At 33.1% G+C, this 18,634-nt stretch overlaps 1 long non-coding RNA gene across 1 annotated transcript; it reads right to left on the bottom strand.

Moving 5' to 3' along the window:
• Positions 1–9,050: 9,050 nt before the first annotated feature.
• LOC110739237 lies at positions 9,051–12,370 on the bottom strand. The gene is made up of 8 exons (XR_002514758.1): positions 12,099–12,370; positions 11,332–11,414; positions 10,873–11,214; positions 10,655–10,747; positions 10,460–10,575; positions 10,131–10,228; positions 9,435–9,982; positions 9,051–9,233 (listed from the first exon to the last, which is right to left on the bottom strand). It is a non-coding gene; the product is annotated as an uncharacterized LOC110739237 (long non-coding RNA).
• Between the last annotated feature and the right edge of the window lie 6,264 nt (positions 12,371–18,634).

Below are 18,634 nucleotides of genomic sequence, written 5' to 3'. Positions count from 1 at the left end.
AATAATTTTAATCAACAATATCTTAAGTCATGAATAATCATATAAGAAGCTATTATTATGGATCTAAATTAAGATGAAAATAACTATATCCCATGTAATTAACTATGTTTTTCTATTATAAATCGATAGAAGAGATATTATTTTCATCACCAAAAAAGATAAAATAAAAAATAGAGATATCGTCATACACTATTATTGTTATTATCATGTCTTATTATCCTTTTTAAACTAGAATATTATTTAAGAAAATTATTTATAAAATAATACAAGTATCAATAAAGTCTACATTAATTATGGGGAATATTTCCAACATCAACTTTAAGCCCCACTATGATCATGCTTTTAGGCATGGTGGCGTCCAAAGAGAAGGAAGGTAAAGATAAGTCGCCAACAAGTTTTAGGAACTTGTAAACCATTCACGGATGTGAAGGTTACACCCCATTCACGATCACGGAGATCGCTAACTCCATAATGGTCCGGAACCATGACTAGATATTCGGGGTTGATGGTACGAATCCAACCTAAAAGAGATTGAACCCGCCCTAAATCGACCTCTACTTAATTCTTATGATATTCATGTGCACTTTTCGATCAACATACATTCATCAAATCAATCCTAAGCATATTTAATCTACGTTGGTTGATTATTAATGCACAAATAGATTTATTATTGGCGATCACTTGAATTAAAATCATATTAACCTAAATCAAATTATTAATTATCTTATTATGCGTGATTTCAAGTACAAATTCCCTTTAAACCTGCAAGAAAGGTTGTGATCAAGCAATAGCAATAAATCATGAATAATCAAGCAACATATAATTATTGACACAACAATCATCATCACAATATCATCAAAACATTATTAGCAAGATCCTAGGCATGATACTAAACAGATTAATAATAAATCCTAGCATGTCACTAAATAATAAAGATCAAAGCTTTAGCCTAAACATGATACTAGAAAGCAACATGATATTAGGAACATTAATTAACACCCTAAACATGATTTCTATATCAAAATCAACTTCCTAACATGATACTAGGAATCAAATTCAACATCCTAACATGATACTATCTAGGAATAATAATCTAAGTATGATTTCTATATCGAAGGGGATAATTAAGTAATCGAATTACTTACTTAGATGCCTCGTACTTCTTTCTATCCAAACAACACACACGTTAGTAATTTCAAGAAATAAAGATTAAATCAATTAAATAAATCAAACAAGAATTGGAATATAGATTTGAGACCAAATCCTCATAACTATCAACCTTTCACGTCGAGGTCAAAGACAACTTCGAGATTGGCTAGGAATATTCAAAGCTCGTGAAGGAGGTATGGTGTTTGATATCAAGAAAGTGTTGGGATGTGTTTAGGCTAGGCTAAGAAAGAAAGAGAGAGGGAAAAAAGCTTTAAGCTTAGAGAAGGGATTAGATGATGATTGTTGGTGAATGAAAAAGGGGTAAAATGACCTCTATTTATAGGTAAAAACGAGGGTCGAAGATCAGAAAAGAGTCAGAATCCGACTCGGAGTAAAACAGGTTACTATCGCGACGCGATAGATTTATCGCCGCACAATAGGCTTATCGCAACGCGATATTTCTAGCGCTCAGCAATGCTTTTAAAAGATAAAATCCGTACGGAATCCGACTTCCAATCAAATTGGGTGAATCGAATTTTTGTACATATTCTAATTTTATCAGAATTAAAAATTATTGAAAAACAAGTGTTTTATCCGAAGTAAAATTCTTAAATCTTTATCTTTTCAAAAATAGGATAAATTAGATCCTTCTAGAGGATTCCAGAAGCTAATAATAAATACTAAGGGATTTAGGATTGAAAACAACCTTCTAGAGGATTCTAGAAACTCATAATAAATCCTAATTGGTCTAGGAATGATGTTAAGGTTAATGAACCCTCCACATGGTCATTGGTTGTAGGTAAGGCTCGGTTTAGGCTCGGTTTAGGCTTGGTTTAGTATTTTAGCCATAACTTCTTCGTTATAACTTGGATTTGGGCTTATAATATATTGTTGAAAAGCTCTTTTCAAACTCCATGCAACTACACAATAATTGGACTAGGATTATGAACCAAAATAATCAGGTTTGAATGTTTTTATAAAGAGGACACAAAATGAATGATTTTAAAGGACACGAAATGAATGATTTTGGGTTTATGGGCACGAAATAAATGATTTTGGATTAAAACTCTTAAGGAAAGGGTTATAGATGGTCAAGGCTTAAGGGAACTCAGGAGACTCTTCAACTCTTCACCTAACTCGACAATCAAAGACGTAAAAGGTACTCATCACTGGGTTTGGATTTTGGGGAGATACAATCAGGTGTATACAATAATCACTAAGATATGAAGTACATGAGATCATAAAGATGTATACTAAAAAAATTACAAATAAAATATAAAAAATATTTACTAAGGTTTTTTTTTTTTTTTTTTCCGGTAAGGAGGACCCTTACTGCAATCAGATTATAAAAAGTTAAGAATTGACCGCTGATGCCGATGCTAGTGCTGCTGCTGAAGCCGAATTATCAACACCAGGCAAAGATCCAAGTCCTTGAAATCCATCAGAAGTGGGTTTCCCAACAGCTAATCCAGAATCATACAGAAACTCCAATCTTTCCTGCCTCCTAAAACATCAAAAAAATAAAAAAAAAATAAAAAAATTCATAGATTAGCAAATTAAGAACCCTAACCCAAACCCTAAATCAGCCACAGAAACACAAACATGAGACAAGCATAAGCTTCTATAGATAGAAACCAATTTGAAGATGTGCAAAGTTTTAAAGCATCAAATGCCTAGAATAACTAATAAAATGGAGGGACTCTGATCTAAGCAGATTGTGAGCTTTGAGCCTTGGCTGCTTCAATTTTAAATGCAAGTAATAGGAAAATCCACAAAGGGAAAAAGAAATAGAGTTACTTGAAGGTATATGCTCGTTTCATATTGGACTTTTAAAGCATACTCATTAAATACAGAGGCCAAAGATAAACATCAATAATATTTTTTTTATACAAACCTAACAAGGAAAATGCAAGGTGATAACATCCAGAAATCTGTTACTTACAAAGATCAATGTATAGATGTATGCTCCTGTTGCAATAGGAAGTCCCAATGTAGACATGAATATGAGTAACAAAACAAGAGCTTCCCACTACAAAAACAATAAACAGGCATACAACATTAAAAATTAGTGTTCGTCCATAGCATAAATGAAGCGAAATACTTTGCATTGTTATAATTCATAAGCTCGTATTATTATAATTCATAAGCTCAATATATACAGGATTTAATCAGATTACTCACCTGATTAATAGAAAACTTACGTCTCATTACCATCCTTAGCAGAATAACAATTACCAAAACTTGTAAATGTGAAGACAAAGATAAGATAGGTGTCCTTGTGAATGTAATAAAAGCAAATATAGTGACATGTAAAAGCTACCTTCATTGTCAAATTAATTACCATAAAACTTCTCATCTAACTTAATCACAACTAATAATTGTACAATGCAAACAGAGAATTCCTTGAAATTTTCCCTTCTTCAAAAACTACAAAATAAAATCGGAAACAGGCCAAATACTTGCAGCACTAGAAATTTCAACCAAAATTTAGCATCAAAACCCTGGCCCAATCCATTTAACTACCTCCAATCACAGGGGGAAAAAAAAAGAAAAAAAAGGGTTCATTCAATCCGTCTCTATTAGAATTAGCATTATTCAAGCTATGCCAAAATTCATATCGTATATGCTCATTTATTTTTTATTATTTTATTTTTATTTTTATTTTTATTTTTTTTATTTTAAAAAACGGACCAACCATAAGGTGACACGTGGCAAGTAGTGGGGTCAACTAACGGTTAACTAAAGGCTGTCCGTCATTAATGGCACTCGGTGAATTTTTTTAAAACTCGGTGGCATTTGGTGAATTTTGAAAAGATTCATGGCATTTGGTGAATTTTGCAATTGCTCAGTGGCATTTCATTAAATAACCGTAACTCAAATTCTAACAAAATTATTGCAATTATGCAAAATCAATTATAGATCCTACAACAATATCAAATTAAGCAAATTACAAATAAATAAATAAATAAAAAGGCAAAACTCGAAATTAGGTAAATTACTCAAGCAAAAACACTGAAAATATCATGTTTAACAAAGAGTACCATACATAACCATAAACTGTGTACCTTAAGAACAAAGAGTACCATACATAACCACAAACTTATGCCTAGGCCGGATGGTCCTTTTCGTGTGCTTCAAAAAGTTGGTGAAAGTGCCTACAAAATTGAGCTACCTAGTGACTATGGCGATGTAAGCTCGACCTTCAATGTGGGTGACCTTGCTCCATACTTGGATGATGAAAGCTTGAGGACAAGCTTCTTTGAGGAAAGGGGGAATGATTCGAAATTGGTCCTTGATCAAGACCTTGTGCAACCTAATGAGCCTAATGTTCAAAGGGTCCAAACACACGTTCAAGGGTCCAAAAGAATCAAGTTCCTATTGTCCATGGGTTGTTCATTTATGGCTCCAAAGTAGGCAATGTTCCACGCATGGGTTTCAACATAGCTCCATCTTTGTACAAGTCATGCGTGACTTGGATGGATGAGTAAGCAAGGTAGTTATTTTTGCCTTGGATTCTTGTTCGTATGAGCTTAACATAGAGTGGGAATATTCTCTTACTCCTAGTCAGTCCACAAGCAAGAGTTGAAGGCACAAGACAAGGCATTGAAACTAGGGAGTTACACGCATATTTTGGGGGTTCTTAATGGGAGAGTTACTCTCTTGTTGGGCGCCATTTTGAAGTGTAATTGTTGTAGTAATTTGCCTTGTATTCCTTAGTTAATTAGCTGTTTGAATTTTCAGTTTTTAGTAGTAATTAGCTTAGCTTAAATTGCTGTAATAAAGTTGTAACTGTCAGCCGTTGAAAATAGGGAAAGCTGGGCGTATTTGCAGTGAGTCCCTTAAGGAACTGCTTTAAGGAACAGCAGCAATTATTAATCTTCAATGTGTGGCGGTTTTCATGGGAACCGTTACACCTAAGGGCTGAATGTGGCTGGCGACTTTTGAGTTGCTTTTGGCTGGCGACTTTTGAGTTCCCTTTTATTAAATTAGCTAAGTAAGTTAATTAATGTAACTACTTCCTTAGGCTATAAAAGGAAGTCTTATCTAGCTTTGTAATCATCATATCTTACCTGGAATGAAATATCTATTTTGAAATATACTTTGTGTTATTTCTAATTTTAACTTGTGGATTCAAGTTACTTGAACTCGTGGACTCGAGTTAGTGAGCTTAACTCGGAGTGTTCGGAGTTAGCTTGTCTTATGGTTAGTAGAGTGAGTGTTCAACTCTAACCATACCTATCCTTGATTAGTATTGCGAGTGTTCCTTGCTAATCAAACCTGAGTTCCTCACTCTCAAGAACTAGTTCCTGTTCCTTACCCTGTTCCCACGCCAAACACTTAGCCTAAACACTTAACCCATAACCTGAAACACACAACCTAACCTTGGATTCCGCATCAGCCAGATTTTCAACCGGAGAACACCTCTACCGAGTTAAAATGGTGTTGGAAATTGATAAAATCGGTGGATGCTGCCGAGGAGAGAGAATTGGAAAGTCAAATTAGGGTTTGAGAAAGAGATCGAGCCATTTTTATTAGATTTTGATTTATTGTAGATGGGTTTGGGGATTGGATCTTAAAAATGAACGAAAGATGAGGGAAGAGACAAGTCTACGAGAGAGTGGTGGAACATCGTTCGATGGTGGAGACAGAAGTTGGGAGATGAGGGAAGAGAGAGATGTGGGATGAGATAGAGTGTGTGTTTAAAGGAAAGGAAGGCGGCTGAAATGAGAAGTGAAGTTAGATAGGGAGTACTAGGGTATTTTATTTCCTTGACAAAGTTATTTGTATCGAGCAAAAGGTGCCTGTTACAAAAACTAAAGTATTGCCCGTCACAAATAACTTAGTTTTTGTAACGGGTATCATTTTGCCCGTTACAAATACTATTTGTCCTACCCATTACGCAACTTTATTATTGTAACGGACTATTATTTTGCACGTTACAAATAGATTTTTTTGTAACAGGCATATCTGTGCTCGTTACAAATTAGCTTTTTTCCACTAGTGGATGTTGGAAGGTTGTAGATACTCTAAATGGAATCATCTCACAAGAAGCAACAGGCAACAGAGGTTCAAAGAAAAGGAGGGAGTTAGTGAAAACAAGTGGAGTAAAGGAAAGGGCACTCAAGGTGTGAAAGACAGCCAATGCAAGGCAGTCTCGTGATGAAAGTTTTGCTATCATTTCTCAACAATTAGAGCAATTGTTGAAGCCATCCAACTCAAAGCAAGGTAAGTAAGGGTATGATATAGAAGAAAAATTGGAAAGTGGATTTGCAGGTAAGATTCTTGTTGCAATGTTTCAATACTATGAATGGTTAGATGATTGACTATGGCCTGGTGTAGATGATCACATGATTTCTAGTTGTAAAAAATGGATTATTCCCATGAATACTGTTGGGAAACCCTAGATTAACCTTCCTAATAGTAACATAAAAATCACACACATTGAAAATGTGCAACTTGGAAAAAATCTACACATCGTAAAAATGTGTTTTATGTGCCTACCTTTAAACATAAGATGCTGTCTGTAAACAAGCTGGCTAGAGACTATAAGGGTGAGGCTAATTTGGTTCAAAGTTTGGTACAATACAAGACTGTGAAACTTATTAGATAATAAAGGATGTAGGAAGAGCAAGTCATGGACTCTATTACTTGGTGGATGTTGAAGGAAGAAGTGATGCAGAGAAGAAAGCAGATGATATGCTGGTGAAGAGTAGAACTAGTAGTAATGAAAGTTGTATCTCAAATAGTGCATGTAATGTAATTCAGGTAGATCAATGCACTTGTGGCATAATCTATTTGGTTATGTACCTATGAACAAAATTTATCACAATAGTAATGAAAGCAAAATTTGCCTTACATGTCCAGTGGCCTATGAGTGATTCATGTGCTAATGATAAGCTTGAATTTGTCCATATTGACATATTGGGTAGGTCCTTACAAGGTGAATAATGAAAGAGGAAATTACAAATATAGTTGATGATTTTTCCAGAGCAACGTGGACTCTTATTGAGATAAAAGTCTGAGTCATATGAAACTATGAACAATTTCATTTATTTTGCAAAAGCTTAGTTTACTGCATGTGTGAAAATAGTGAGATTAGACAATGCAGTGGAGTTTAATGATAAAAGTTTTACAAAAAAATTCAATAAAGAAGGAATCATTAGCCAAACGTCTTATGTGGATAGACCACAACAAAATGGAAGAATGGAAAGAAAAAACAATTATATCCTTGAGATGGAAAGAGCTTTTGTGATTCAAATTGGACTACCTTTGAGGTTCTAGAGTAACTTTGTTCGAACTGCTACATATATATCACTAACTTGATGCCAACGCCAGTGATTCAAAACAAATCACCTTATGAGAAATCATTTGGCAAGAAATCAAATTATTACTAGATGAAATCATTTGTGCCTTAACTTATGATTCATGTCTCAAGTGTGACAAGTTCTCACCTAGCTTATAGGAATACCATGTATGTTCTTGGGATATGCTCAAAATATATATATATATATATATATATATATATATATATATATATATATATATATATATATATATATATATATATATATATATATATAGGATAGAAAGTCATCAATCTTGCAAGCAATTAAAGCAGTCCTTTGTGCCTAGGGATGTTTGATTTCATGAACATTTCTTCCCTTATAACCAGCATAGTAGAAGTGAACAATATCAACACCTTGTTCCTATTCTCATACGAGACTGAACAAGATTAGGGAAAAGTAGAGCTAGAGAATGCAAATGTTAAGCCAACTCATGAGCAAGAAGGTGATACACATACTCCAAATCAATCAAAAATTGATTGGTGTGAATATTACAGGTTATCAAGAAGAAAGCTAGAAGCCCAAAATACCCGGGAAGAGTAGAGAGATGAGGAAATGAGAATTGTAAGAAAGAGCAGCCGACCTCAAACTATTTCATCAGGGATAGATCCTTATGACCATAATTATTTGGGTAAAAAAGATGCTACTCATATTAGTAATGTTACATTTGCTGATTTGATACTCAACCATCTTACACTTATCTTACTCCTCAGTTGGAATCTTGCATTGATCCAACATATTTTAAGCTAAGGATGATGTGGAGCATGAGGTGGGGGTCAATGCAATGAATAAAGAAACACAAGCTCTAACAAAAATGGAACATGGAAGCTATACTCACTTGCCACCTAGAAAATAAACAATTGGATGCATATGGTTATACAAAACCAAACACAATAGTAATGGAATAGTGAAGAGATGTAAAGCTAGAGTGGTTATTCAGGGTTTTTGCAAACAAAGACATGACATTGATTATGAAGAAACATTTGCTCCCCTAGCAAAGATGACAACTGTGAAATCACAGCTAGTTACGTTGTTGTTGCTATGGAAAACTAGGATGTACATCAAATGAATACTAAAATGAATTTTAGCATGGTGAATTAGGGGAAGATGACATTGCCATTAACATGCTACACTTGTTGGAATAGCAAGATAAAAGTCAGTATCAGCTCTAATACATATCATCATAAAGGGACCAAATTAGTATGCAAGCTGCAGAATTCCTTGTATGATTTATAGCAAGCACCAAGGCAATGGTTTGCAAAATTGTCTAGTGCTCTAAAGACCAATGGTTCAAAATCGGTGCCAATTCTAAGATTTCGCAAAGGTTAACCGGTGCCAATTCTGAGCTTTCACACCGGTTAACCGGTGCTAAAAGTGTATTGCCGCCTTTTTTTGTGGGATTAATAACAATTGGCACCGATTCGGTTCAAAACCGGTGCCAATAATGCGCTAAAAAATAAAAATAATTTTTTATTTTTTTTGCATTTTTTCACTTAAATTAATATAGAAACACTAACATATATATAAAGTTACATATTTTCATTAAAAAAGGCTATAATATTACAATTTTCGTCCAAAAAAATAAAATAAAATACAAGGTGCTATTGTTGCTATAACCTTGCTGGTTCTGCTGGTGGCTGCTGCTATTGTTGGTCCTTTTTGTTGTTTTGCTGTGCTTGCTATTCTCAGGCTCTTGGGTTCTTAAGGCCTGTTCATGGCTTCTCTGAAGAACAACAATGGCTGCTAGGAACGAGCCAACAGTATTACTAAAACTGTTATATGAGCATGTATTTTGATATACTCAATTTACTAAAACTGTATAAAACATTATAGATATGCAGTTAACCAGAAGGGGAAGGACAGAGATTACAAATGCTTGAAAATTCATCAATTTATATTAATGGGAGGGAGATGAGAGGAGGAAGAGCTGGTAAAACAAACCTGAAAGCTGTACTAAAAAAGAGGGAAACTCCAATCACATTGAAATGGTTGTATAGAAGTTTATCCATCCCGCATATCATTTGATACCTCCAATTTGTGTAGAGGCCGAGTAAAGCTCCATATCCGAGTGCATTTGTATTTGCAGGTGGTATTGGCACAGACAGCCTACTTTTGTATGAGTCATGTATAAGAAATTCTGTATGAAACAAATAAAAGACAAAGATGAAGTGCAAAAATTAACTTTCTCTCGATCTTTTCCTTGGGTACGGAGATGTAACAAGGTGCTTTAAAGTGCCCCTGCTGTAAATCCCACTAAGCTAAATTGTACAGCCTTGCATAAAGACAGAACACTTTTCTGCAGATCAAATTCTCTATAATGATAACTTGCTTCAAATATGTTGTTTGGGAGCTTCTGCAGTCTATTCTGTAGATCAGAGCAGAAGGTATTGACATATGAGCAGCAAGGAGCGAGTGACCAAACAATTACTAAATTGCACGATGCTACTGCGAGTACATTTATAAGTGCTAAATCCCATTCCTCCTTCATTCTGTTACAAACAAAAACAAAAACTTTGGTCGGACAGTTGTTTGATGATTGACAATGTAAATAATGAGATTGTTACATCAGAGGAAATGGAACTTATTGAAGAGTCAATCACTATTGTTTCTAAAAGCAGTAAAACATTATGCTCATACCTGCCCTTCCGGTTTTTCAGTTCTGACCAACAGAACAAGCAATAGTGACAAACTGCTCAAACAGAAGCTTATGCAAAAACGAAGGGTCTGCCATTATCCTGTTGCAGCATATCGAGGATTTAAGGTCATATATTATGCTCAGTTCATTCCATTAACACTCATTGTATGAAAGACATGTTAGTAAATCGTATAGCATAGTCATGTAATCTGTATTAAGAATTCAAGTGATTTAATGATAACATTGATCTGCTATTACAACACTAGATGAGTAGAAGCCAAGCTTATGATTGCAAATACACCGATTAAAGATGTTAAGTTTAAGTTTATACCTCCCAAGGAATTCCCTTGACATGTCCTTACGAAGCCCTCGTTGTAGTGCTCTAGTGATGGATGGCCTCGCCTCATTCAATAGGTATTTCACCAATTGAGCTAAACTTATTGCATCCTGAATTCAATGAAAATTCAAGTTTATGACCTAAGATTGATCATAAAATAAAAAATACTGTAAAATCTAGCTTTTGTACCGGTTCACATGCTTGACGTATTCCTGTAGGTAACTCAAGCAATGTCTTCTGCCACTCACTCAATACCGCATCAATGAAAACTCTATCAAACAGCTGAAATTTCACAAAAAACACTTATTGGCTATTGGCTCGTTCCTTATTTACACGGAGTATAACATGTTTCACGAGTAAACGAATCCTATAATACACATATACAATCTATATTGTTGTTTGCATACCTCTGGAAGAGATATCCTGTGACTGAAAAGTCCTTCGTCGTGTTGGTACTAGTGTTCAGCTTGTTGTGTTCTGCTTTCTGCCTCTTCTGCTGGGTGTTTGCTGCTGGATGCTGGTCAGGGTGTTTCTATGGTGTACAGGCCGCTGTTGGTTCCTGCTGTTGTAAGCTTCTGTTGGTGTTGTTGTTCGTTTGCTGGTTGTTGTTCTGCTTATGTTGTTGGCTGCTTTGTCTGCTGTCTGTCTACTGCTGCTTCTGCTCTCTTTTCTGGTTTGGTTCAAAGACAAAATCAAACCTCTCAGCTGGCTTCTTCTTAACTCAGCCGACTTTTCAACAACAGTTGCAGCTAACAAGCAAAAATACAACAAAATTAGCATATTGAGATTATCATCTGACATCATAAACACAAAATAAACTAAGACAAATGAAATCAGATCAATCACAACTCGTAAGACTGCCTTACCAAGGCTCATCTTGATTTTCGCCTCAATGCTGCAGTTGTGCATATCAATAAGAGCTACTGACACACTGCTGTTGCATTCCTCACTGTCAAATGTTACAAAATAGTCTCAACTCAAATATTTATCTCATCAATACTGGAAGTTACCAACACAACTAAAACGACATTCAATTCAATTCAGCTAGCTTTATAAGCATAATATTACCAATAAATTCCATCTATTACTCTTTCATTTCAGCCGTAACAACAGATTTTAGCGCATTCAAACCAGGAATAACATCAACAAAATTTGAGTAGGCAAAAATTAAAATTCAAATAGATGCAAAACACATTCTAATTCACACAAAATTAACACCATATCTATTCCTCATTGCCAATTATAATCATTAACTTTTCAATAGTTACCAACTTACCACCAAATATTATCAGTCATAGCTAAATAAACACCACTAAACATTCAACAATCGCTCATTCAGCTTAGAAGCAACAACAAATTCACCATTCTTAAAGCAAGAAGAAAATCAAACAGGTTTAAGCAAGCAAAATACAAATCTACATAATAAAACATGAGGAATACTCTGGTTATAATCACAAACCAAATATTAGCAACTAAAAATCAGAAGTCTACAACGAAATCAAACAGCGATGTATTGAATACACAAGTCTAAAACCTGAAAAAAAAATTAGGGTTAAAAAACACTAATAGAAGAAAAACACGAATCAAAAATCAAAAAAGTAAAACCTAGGTTTAGATATAGAGAGAAAATTACCAGCAAGAGAAAGCACTGCCATCCTTGGCACGCTTAAGAGAAAGAGTAGCAGAAGGCGAAGACTCGGCATCTGGAGACTCAGCTTCAACTCTCTTCCTCTGCTTGGGCGGGTTGCTGCTTGTTGATCCACCTCCTGCCATTTTTGCTGCTCAAGCTAACTTCTTCTTCTTCTAGAGAAAGAAACAGAGAAAGTTCTAGAGAGAGAATGAAAGATGGTGAGATCTGAGAAAATGAAGAGATGATGTTGAGGAGAGAGGAGAGAGAAGAGAGAGATAAAACGAGAGACTGAGGAAACGGAAAAAAAGTAGAGGAGAAAGAGAAAGAAAGAAAAGGGGCAGGTTTTTTTTAGGAAAACAATTGGCACGGGTTTGAACCGGTGCTATTTCAAGAAATTCGCACCGGTTTGGTTTGAACCAGTGCCATTGCTCTTACGCTAAATCCCGCCTCGATTTTTCCCACCGGTTTTTAAGAACCGGTGCGAATTCCTCGGTGCGCATTTGTGTTTTTCTACTAGTGTATACTGCAATAGTGGTCAAGGATAACTCAATGAGCCTCAACACAACACCACAAGATTATATTGCTGATATGGCAACGCAGTGGTTTTGTATGGTTTATTTCTTCGTCTTCTATCATATTCTGTACTTCGAACTTAGCATGCGTCTTTTGTTCTTGATGAATACTTGCAACACATGAGTTTAAATGAATTTTAATTTAATTTTACGAAAATGGTGGAAATTAAAGTAAAGGAATATGAATAAACCGATCTGGTGTACAACAAGTGAAGCTAATGGAGGTTTTTTTTTTTTTTTTTTTTTTTTTTTTGTGTGAGAGAGAAACAATAGAGAATTAATTCAATTAGGGGGGAAATAAACAATATACGGAGTAATTATTGTGTCAAAATAAGAAGTGTTGGAATAATTCAGAAACAAAGGGATTGTGTTAGTGGGTACATGTGTTATAGTTAATACTTTTATATTTAATTATTGGATTACTAACATTACTACGCATTAAATTAATCTCTTTTTTTTTATAAACATTTAATAAATTTCATTTTTATAGAACATTTTTTTTTTCATTTTTAACATATGTCTTCTTCTTAATATTGGTGGTTCCTTAATTATGATGATTCATGTTAGCCGACCCCAAATCATTTTGGGATTAAATTTGTTGACTTGTTCTTGCTGTTGTAATAGTAGTATTAACATATGAAGTATGTCCAATAGTAATAACCTTTGTTCGTTGTTTTATTTTACACTTTTTAATAAAAGGTGAGGTTTAAAATCAATTAAGTCTCTTGTTTATGATTGGTTGTATTTGTATATTCATCATCTATTAATGGCTCACACCTTAATTGTGATATTTTTCCTAGACTATCTTTCCAAATGAACCATTGGGTTTAGGGCGAGTTTTGGTGTAAATACAAGGATGTTTATGAAAATCCTATCATATATATCCATGAATGAAATTTGTATAATACACCAAGGTGCACCATGCTCATGGTGCACCTGGTGATGTGGCATAACTAAATTGCTCGAATCAAATTATTGTAAAAAAAAAAATTCTAGCTTAATTACAGGGAGTTTTTTCCGTTTAAATAGCTTTCAATTTTTGATAATTATCCTTAATTGACATTTTCCATTTTTTAAACATTTAAGAGAGAGAAAATTACAGAGATCCTAAAATTTTCGAGAGAGAAAATTACAGAGAGAGAAAAATACAGAGAGAAATTTGTCGACCGATCGATAGAATTCTCTGTAGAAGAAGTTAATAATGGTTTATCAATCCAAATTTCGCCATGATTCTGATGCTAGATTTGTTGGTGATGATGATGATGATATCAACAATGAAGGTGAATTCGAGGATATCGTAAACGAAAATGAAGGTAAATTGGTTAATCGATTATCTTTTCATTTGTTAACTCTTATTTTTTATTGCTAAATTTAGGTATTATTGCTAATTTACATTTTATTATCGATTTATAATTATATATTTATTTTTACAGCAATATGTTTAAGGTTGAAGATGAAGTTCTTTTATTATTTAGTTATGTTCTTTTATTTAACTTATTATATTTATTAGTGTTGAAATCAATGTTGATTTTATATGAAAAACGCATGTACATTTGCTAAATATATATGTACTTTGCTGAAATCAAGTTGCTTTGTTGTACTCTTTATGTACTTTGCTCAAATCAATGTGTTGTAATCAATGTGTATATATTAAAGAACATTATTAACATATCAAAGAACGTATTGATATATTAAAGAACATACGTTTTTTCTCATGAAAAAGAAAAAAATAATGTGGGTAATTAAAAATATTCTTTGGGTTTCAATTATACCAAGAATGTTCTTTCACTTCATAGTATGTTTTTATACTTATGTTCATGTTTTTGTAGACATGTTTGTCTGGTTTAACCCTTATATTATTATTATTATTATTATTATTATTATTATTATTATTATTATTATTATTATTATTATTATTATTATTATTATTATTATCCACGTTTTTCTAATTTATATCATCTAATAATTATGTTTTTTTTTCTTTTTTGTAATCAGGATTACCGAGGTTGATGAGAAGTTTTTGGGACAATGAAGGACTTTCAAATCTAAAGCATTCATCCATAATATTGATAAAGGACATTCATGTTATTAATAAAGAACATGATACTATCATGTAATGGACAATACGTTAATTAACCACTATGATCAAAAGACAAATTTAACATAATAACTCACAACAAGCAATGAAGGGATAGTAGAAGTACATTACGATTACAATTGATGAACATGCATATTTAAAATAGTTTACCAAAAGATCGAATTAAGAACATACAATATATGATATAATAACGAACTTGCAAAATTAATACTCTATATTATTAACTAATTATACATTACAAAATAATATAAAGTACATCGAGTTTTCCGATAAAGAACATTATTAAATCATCTAATGAACATTACAAGAGATACCTATGATCATAATTTAGACGACCATTACAAGATCTAATAAACTACTTAAATATAAAGAAAGGATTTTTAAGTGAAAAATATGAACTTTTTTTTTTTGGAAAATATAGGGATATAATTTTTTTAGTGAAAAAAAAAAACTTTTCCAGTACAAATTTGAACGTTTTGTTTTGGAAAAGATTGATTTTTTTTTGGGATAAAATAATATGAAGAGAGAGAAAAAATGAATTTGGAAAAATCAAATATTTTGAAAAGATATATGATAGCTAATATGTGGGTAATTAAAGATCAATTAATAATTATCTTTTTCTAAATTAAAGGAAACTGAATATTCATATTTAATGTAGTGTACTTTGTATCTATACCTGATGTTCTTTCCGCCTTTCTCTACTCTAATAAGCACGCGTTTTATTCATTTGGGTCTGTCGTTTTGATCCAAGTGTACCATGCGCATGGTACACTTGGGTGTAGGAACCACGCATTGATCCCTGAAAATGGTACTCTTTTTTTCTTTCCTTTCATTTTGAACTTATAATTATTATGTTTTTAGTATAAATACATTGTAGTTGGAATGGAAATTGGTTGTAGGTCAAGCGGCAAGTTATGATACATTTGTTATAACGGATGTGGGAGAACACTAAGAAGAGAAGCCCACAAATCAAAGCCTACAACGATGTTCTATCCTAAAACCAATTGACAAGAGGAGTAGCCCGCATGGGTTATAAACTATAAGACATTTACTTTGTTTTTCGATGTGGGACAAACTCTACTCACATTTGCACCTAACAATCTCCCCCTCAAGTGTGAGCCGTGTGAGCCTATTACACTCCCCCTTGAACAGAAACACACCCAGAACCTATAGAGCTTAGCTCTAAGGCAAGGCGACACTCACAAACGGTCCTTAACGCCATAAGGACCTAATGCAGACGGTGCCTCTATCAGATGGTGTGACCAGATATAACGGATGGGAGAGAACACAAGGAAGAAAAGCCCAAAAGCCCACAAACCAGAGCCCACAACAAGGTTCCATTCTAAAACCAATTGGCAATAGGAGGAGTAGCCCGCTTGAGTTATAAGCTGTTGGGACAAACTCTACTAACACTTGCGCCTAACAACATCAACAGACGATTCATTCAGCGTGAATACTTATGCGACCGTGTTGAGAGTTTGCATAATGCTATGAGGTAAGGCTACTAGAACAAACTTATTAACACAATGGTAGTTTATTGACTAAGAGTTATACTTCCTTTGCTTTAGTTCGTTTTATTTTAAATTTTGAATGTTAAGTTTACCGATGTATAATTTCAACCGTAAATATTTTAAAATATCTATGAGTAAAAGTTATAAATAGTTAAATTAGGATTGTATATTGATACAAGTCTAACAAGAATACTTGGAAAAACAAAAACCCAAGTATCTTAAACAAATTAAAGATTGATCAGTTTGCATCAAAGTGTGCATGGTCATGCACAACGACAAATGTTTTCAACTCTTCATCTTTACCTTATACTACACTAGCTTTGGCTACATGATCGGGTGTGTTTCTATTCAATGTTTTAGTCATTGTCTTCGCCTTCTCTTTGTATCTTCTTCATAACTCGAACCATAATCTGAACACATAATGTGTCCTAAATTAATTGTACTTTAAAACTTAATAGATATTGTTATGACTATGTGTGGAACTTTTATAACTCTTATTAGCCACGAGCTTAACTTATTAATGTTACAAATACGATGGATCAACTTTGGATGGAACTATAAATTTGCCTCTAGAAAAACCTTCAATAAGCCCTGTTTCTGTTTTTTATTTATTTATTTATTTATTTATTTATTTATTTTTATTATTAATTAGATCACAACAAAATATCAAAGAAATTATTTCATATTGGTTGTGTTTTAGTGGAATAGTTTATTAAATATTGATTAAATAAATCTTTAACTCTTTTTTCATTTTCTCTATATTGCAGAAATGGATCCAATACTAAAGGATACTTAGTATGGTCACTTTTAGACGTATATGAATTATTATTTGGCTTCGATTATACTTTTGGTCAATACAATGTCGATTACAATGATCCAAATTTGACAAGACAGTAGTACACCCTAAGCTTTCTCAACAATGGTACTCGAAATGTTTGAAGGGAAGAAATGCAACTGCAAATATACAAATGAATCAAGCACAGGATACAACTATTAGTACTCGATCTTCATTTTAGAAAATAGAGTTTTGTATCATGATAACAAATGATGCATATTGAGAGATTCTATTTTTTTTAATCAACTAGGGTGGCTAACGCGCATCGCAATGCGTGCGTCATAGCTAGTTATGTCCGATGAGCTATTTTGGTATGACCTTATATCACAAACTTAATTGTTGGCAACATTAATGAGGAAAAATATGTAAACAAATATTTTAAGAGTATAAATGTCTGTACACTATTAGTTGAGGAGTTTAATAAAACAACAATTAACATTAGTGAAGGCAAATAAGTAATAAAAAATTTTAGTGAATATAATTGTCCAAACACTATTTATAAGAGTTATTTCATACTTTTTAAAAGAAATAGGGATATGACAAACAACTGAATAATTTGAAAAAATCATAGAAAATAATATCTTTATTGCTATATTGAATCATCTATGATCTATCATAATATATACGATGTACTTCATACGAAATTATGAACTATACATAGCATTACAAATACTCTTTAAAAATTGTGTATGTGTGCAACTCTAATCTATAATGATATTTTGCATCAAGAAATACGTTGCATATTAGTTTTTTGTAATTAACAATAAAAGTTTACCTCCATATAATAACTACCCACCACCTATTGTCCGACACATCATCCACATTAATTTATGACATTTTTTATTTTGTCACAAATTGTGACATTTAGCATCACCCTAGTCCATATATTTTAGGCTGATTTGATTTAGAAATTTAAAATTATTGACTTGATATGTAGATTGGAATAAAGTTATTATGTGGGAAAAGGGGAGCTCCCATGAAAGACGTACTACGGCTATTATAAGGCAACAAAAAGTTGAAAGAACATGTGATAACTGATTTTAACCATTGCTATTAATTAAATAAGGTAAAATTAGCCTCAACACCTTAAAATATAGCTTGGGTGTATCCAGACATCTAACACCCCGAACTTTGACTAGTAGCTAACAAACCACTAACTGTGGATTAGGGTGTAATATGTGTCATTATTACCCTTTAATTACAAGAAATGTCTCAGTTTGAGTGCAAAAATAACATTTAATAATGACACGCATTGCACCTAATCAATAGTTGGTGGTGTACTAGCCACTACTCAAAGTTTGGGATGTTTGGTGCATCCAACCTATATTTTCGGATGTTGAGGCAATTTTGCCTTTAAATAATAGAACACACATAGCTACTGTTTTTATAATAACACAATATTATTATTATTATTATTAGTATATTTTTTTTTTATTTAATTTTTTTTTTATATATAACACTCATTTTCATCTAATACAAAACAAATACTGTGCATATATATCTGTCTACAATCTGATTTATAG

Source organism: Chenopodium quinoa, unplaced genomic scaffold (assembly GCF_001683475.1).
Source record: "Chenopodium quinoa cultivar QQ74 unplaced genomic scaffold, ASM168347v1, whole genome shotgun sequence".
NCBI classification, from domain to species: domain Eukaryota; kingdom Viridiplantae; phylum Streptophyta; class Magnoliopsida; order Caryophyllales; family Amaranthaceae; genus Chenopodium; species Chenopodium quinoa.
Note: the sequence above shows the minus strand (reverse complement) of the source record. Positions and strands in the feature narration are given on the sequence as shown.